Below are 6000 nucleotides of genomic sequence, written 5' to 3'. Positions count from 1 at the left end.
AACTGGAATTTGTGTTTATGTTGCATTTTTGGACCCGTGTGCTAGGTCATTTACATAAGGTCAGCAAAGCCATTCAGAAATTAGAACTGTTACTGAGTACCTGTGCAACTTTGTACAGTTTCTTTGGATTTTTTTAAGCAAAATCAGAGAAGGTTTTGATGAGCTTGAGCAACAAGCAAAAGCCACCTTGCCAAATGTTAACTACAGAACTATCACAAGGAGACAAATATTAAGGAAACGGCAAGGGAATGATGGAAGTGCACCTGGTCCTGATGCCTTAGATGAACTTTCATTAAGATACAAGTTTAGGATAAAGTCCTTTATTCCTATACTAAATGTACTTGAAGCCAGTTTAAGAAGAGCTACTGTGTACAGTGATGTTGCACAAATCTTTTCCTTTCTTGCTAATCTGACAGTATTCAAGCAAGAAATTCAGCAAGGTGTTAAACTGTTGATGGAAACATAACCAGAAGATGATGTACTGAAATTTACTGAACTTTTGCACTTTCACTTGTAGGTGAAACAACGCCATAGGCCTACAGAAGAGCACTCTGTCTCATACAGACATCAAATTATATACAAGGAAACATTTCAGATGGCCTTCCCTAATATGGAAGCAATATTGTGGCTATTTCTTAGCTTAATGCTGAGGAAAGAGGACTTTTTCAAGACTCAAAAGAATTAAAAATGAATTAAGGGCCACAATGTCTAAGAGAGGTTGTCTGCATGTGCATTGAAAGTGACAAACTTAAACGAACACATTTTGAGGAACTTTTGGGTGATTTTGCTATGAAGATGGCTAGAAAACATTTTAGTCTTAGTGTATTTGATGATTGTAGTTTTCTCTTAAATTTCTTATGTATTTTAAAACCGACTGTTTAATGACAAGAAAAAGTAGGATCTAAAAGTGTCACATTGTCACTGTCAGGTAGTCATGATCATCTTATTAACATTTCCCAGTCAATAAAATGTTAAGCTCAAGGGTTTTTTTTAAAAGAATATAACAGTAAACTTACAATTTCATTTACTTAAAAATTCCTGTTTATTCCACAGAATGTTTACAAGTTTGGTTATTGCAACACTTTTTCCACAGTGTTGGTTTTTAACATTTATGCATTTTTTTCAATCACTACAGTATTTAATAACATCTTATGTCCTTTAGAGGAGGAATTGTGGAATTTTAAACAGCCGTCATCATCCTCGGCTTACTCGGTTTTGTTTAAACCACTGTTATGGCTGAACTAAGACCAAAAGATAAAAAAATTGCTGCAAGAGCCGTACCATAAGAAAGCCACTAAAGAAAACGGTTCAGAATCACTATTACCGTTTTATTACAACTTGGCCAGTGCATAAAAAAAGAAAAAAGAAAACAGCAAACTCATGGATAACTAAGACAGGGCAGTGATAAGGGCAAACTATGATGACTAAAGATGAATACACTAAACACAGACAAGGGAAAACAATACTCACCACCCTGCCTGGCAAAGCCAAATAAAAATGAAAATGAAAGGGGGGTACTAACCCCCCTCCAAAAAAAGGATCTAGAACATAAGCATGAGTGCAAGCCAAAGTTAATTACAAAAAGTCAAACAAACAGCTTTCAGAAATGTGAAGGGGCCTCTCCATGTCCATGGCCTTGTGAGCTTCTTTTGCAGGAGCCAGTAGGGGAAGGCCCCAGGTGCAGCCCGTCTGCAATCAGTGCAGCAAGTAGCACGACTTCACTGGCTCCGCCTTCTCAGGCACCACCTCAGATGACAGAATGGGCAGGGGTGTAACACCACTCTTCCATCTTGCTCTAGTCGCGAGGGTGGGGAATTAGGAGGGGTCTCACAAGCGGAATAGCCTAGGGCAGAGCCCTAGAAAGAGAAAGTTATGTCAACTCCGTAGACGTCAATGGGCCAATTATTTAACAGCAATGGCGGATCATGGGAGCCCCGGATAGTTCCAAACAGTGCGCATAGAATATGTGTCACGTTGGAATATATCTATATCGATATATAAATGTAAAAATCTGAAAATATTGGTTAGTAGTGTAGCCGGGTGGTAAATCTGTTAAATATGTTAAATGATTTTCCACTTAAATTTAGTATAGTTTAACTGTTAATATATGTAATTGTTACACTGTCAAGCCATGTAAAATGTCATTTGATGTATCTAAATTGTGAAGCAGATTGTGAGTGTATTTTTATAGTTTTGGTTGTCATTGCATGTTTTGACCAGTAAGTGGCAGTGTTGCGGACTTTTATTGTAACTCCGTGCACGTTATCCAAGTGCATCTTGGGTACTCTTTCTGCAAGTTATCCAAGTGCATCTTGGGTATTCTTTCTTTTTTTCTTGTGTGAACCACCTGAAGATTGCGGTGTGACGGTGCTCTGACTCCGTAGTAAGTAGGTGTAAATATCTTGTGAAATATACCTGTAACATTATTCCAAACAATATTGTATGTCGGTAATTTGACACGATGGTTTGATTTAGACGCTACTGGAGTTGATGTTCGGTGATTTTGGGCGCGAGCCGTCGACCACTGTTCGCCATTGCAGGCATGACAAGGTAATGTTGGCGTGCATAAAGCCACACCATGCCATTGTATTTGGGCAGTAAGGGAAATGTAAAGGTTTTATATGCATTTTAATTATGTTTAAAGGTAACTGACAGAGTGAGAAGTTGCGCAATCTTCAGGAAGTTCCACGTGTCTTTGTTAAACCCTGTTTAACATACATAGTCCACTGCCGTATTTTGCACCGTATTTTGTATTTTGCATTTATTATTTTCCTTTTAAAATCTTTTCTGTTAAACTTGCCACATCTGTGAACATTTATGAGCTGTTTGCTCGAAAGACACAGGAATTTATGCACTCAGTAAAACGATATGCAAACAATAAAATTAAAGCTACAAGAACCCCGGAAGTAATTGTGTCCTGTGTGGTATCTAATTCCACGGGCTACAGTAGTTACCAGAAATCGCAGCTAAGCGGTTAATTTAAATGACCCGCCAAGCTTTGTTTGGAATTATTCGGCGGCTACATGAACCACGTGATCCTCTCGCGTTCTGACCCCTCATTGACGCAACTCTCTCTTTCTAGGGCTCTGGCCTAGGGCCTCCCTTCATCTAAATCCGGCACTGTGAATGCGGTATGATGCAACAAGCAGCAGAGCCACTGGGCAAGGCAAAGTTATTTGTGTTGCACATTTCAGCAACAAGGCAATTCAAAGTGCTTCACATAAAACACAAAAGGCATCAAAGCAAAATGTAAAAGCAACATATGGCAATAAAAAGACAAATACAATTAAAAAGAAAAAATACTATAAGAAAGATAAAACAGCAGAGCAAAAGTTACAGTGCAGGTAAGATGATAATCGCACCTTTCAAATTTGATTTGATAAAAGGCAGCAGCAAACAGGAAAGACTTCAGCCTTGATTTAAAAGAACTGAGCATTGCAGACTTGTGGTTTTTCTTCTAGATATGTCGTGGTTAAAAACTGAGAGCTGCCTCTTCATGTTTAGTTTTGATTTTGGGGGCAGAAAGCAGACCTGTCCCAGACGATCTGAGAGGTCTGTGTTGCGTTCTTATTGACAAAGTACCCGGAGATGACTTTATGTAATTGAGCTTTTATTCATATCTCTCGGCTGTACATGTCCACCTGACTGTCAAGGCATTGGAGAGCGCAGTTCTGGGTTTTGGCGCTTTTGCACCTAATATTTATCTCCTTTCTGGGCGGGGTTACATCCGGTCAACAACACGTAAACAATAAGTAGTTCCGTATCAACAGTGAATGATAGAACATTTATCAATACACAACATTCCTCCCCAGAAACTTTAAACCTCTCATATTTTCATCTGAAACAACAACAAAAAAAATAAAACCCGTTTTCCACCCACAGCAGTGACATTCTTTTTCCTATTACAGTCAACACTCAATGAACAGTTGTTTACAATCAATGAACAGTTGTTTATAACCTATGTTTCTCCTAAGCAGATTATAAAGTTAACCTATCAGGTGCTCGCCTGTTTCACTGTGGTCTGGTGCGTGGTGCTTCAGTAGCGGCAGGTGCTTCATCTCTTTCCAGTTCACCACTGGGTACCACCTCTGTTTCTGGAGCCCTGACAAACGCATGTTCTGCAATGTCAAATTCTGGGTCTCCTGTGTTGTCTGTGGTCTTATCTGTGATCAACTGGTCAATGTGTTTCTTGAGGGTTTGCCCCTCTACCTTGACTAAGTAAGTCACTGGCCCTAGAGCTCGCTCTATCACCCCTGGTTTCCATTTCTTCCCATCCCCTCCCCGAAAATTCCTAACCTTCACCTTCTGATTGGGCTGGAGGGTTCTAGGACTGCCTGTAACGCTTGTGTGTTTCTCTTGCATCTGTGCTGAGAATTTTGGCTTTATCAGCGACAACCTGGTTCGAACCTGTCTTTTCAGAAAGAGCTCAGCTGGGGTTTTCCCTGTGGTTGTTGATGGAGTGTTCCTATAACTAAACAAAAAACTATCAATGCACTGTTGCACTGGATACCCATATTCCTTCTGCTTCTCTAAAGACTGTTTAAAAGTCTTGACCAACCTTTCCGCCTGTCCATTGGAAGCTGGATTATAAGGAGCGGACTTGATGTGTTTGACACCATTTTGTTCTAAGAAGGTTTCAAACTCCCTTGACACTAGCTGTGGGCCATTATCTGAAACGACCACTTGGGGGAACCCCCACGCTGCAAAGAGGCCCCTCATTGCATCTACTAGGGCTGTAGCTGTAGTACTGGTCATAAGCTTGACCTCTGGCCAGCGCGAGTATGCATCACTGACCAAAAGAAACTGCTGTTTCCCTTTTTCTGCAGAATCGATGTGGATTCGTTCTCATGGCTGCTCTGGCCATTTCCATGGGTGTACGGGCGCTTTGGTGGGCAGGTGTCTGTTTGCTTGGCATAAAATACAGTTGTTTACCATATTTTCTATTTCCTGATCTAAGCGTGGCCACCAAAAATGGCTTCTGGCTACTGCTTTTGTCTTCACAATGCCCAAATGCTCTGCATGCAACTCTTTCAAGAGTGTAGGTCTCAGTGTCATGGGTATGATTACCCGTAAACCCCATAACACACAGTCGGCTTCCATTGTGAGCTCGTCACGTCTGTTCCAGTATGGCTTTAATTCTTCATCTGCTACATGTTTAGGCCGTCCTGTCTGTATAAAATGCCTAACTTTTGTGAGCATCCTGTCTTTATCTGTTTGGCTTTTAATATCTTTGGCTGAGACTGGCATTGCTTCTAACCAAGACACTCTGTACTCTGGGTTATTCGTTGGTGCTTCTCCCTGTACTGGGAGCCTGGACAGACCATCTGCATTTGAATGCTGTAAGGAGGGTTTGTAGACTATGTCATACTGATAGGCAGAGAGGAGTAATGCCCATCTCTGCAGGCAGGCAGCAGCTAACGCTGGCACCCCTGTTGTTGGCCCTAGAATCTTCACTAAAGGCTTATGATCCGTCACTAATATGAATTTCCTTCCATATAAGTAGTCCCTAAATTTTTGTATCCCAAAAATGATGCCTAGTGCTTCTTTCTCAGTTTGAGAGTAGTTGATCTCAGCCTTGCTAAGTGTGCATGAGGCATATGCGATTGGACGTTCACTACCATCTGCCATTCTATGTGCTATCACTGCTCCTAACCCATAGGCACTTGCATCACATGCTAGTAATAGTGGTAGCTGGGGGTCAAAGTGAGTCAGCACTGTGTCTGATGTTAACTGGCTCTTGGCCTTCTCAAAGGCTTCCTGGCACTTAGTAGACCATACCCATGGCTTGTCTTTCTGTAACAACTCAGTCATAGGCTTTATGATAGTGGATAAGTTGTCCATAAACTTCCCATAATATGTCAGTAGGGCTAAGAATGCTTTCCGTTCTGTGACATTCTTTGGGGTGGGAGCATTTGCTATGGCTGTTACCTTCTCTTCTATGGGGTGTAACCCTTCTTCGTCTACGAGTGTTGCGTTCTTATTGACAAAGTACCCGGAGAT

This window comes from Lampris incognitus, chromosome 2 (assembly GCF_029633865.1).
Source record: "Lampris incognitus isolate fLamInc1 chromosome 2, fLamInc1.hap2, whole genome shotgun sequence".
Classification (NCBI taxonomy): Eukaryota; Metazoa; Chordata; class Actinopteri; order Lampriformes; family Lampridae; genus Lampris; species Lampris incognitus.
This window is presented reverse-complemented; position numbering follows the sequence as displayed.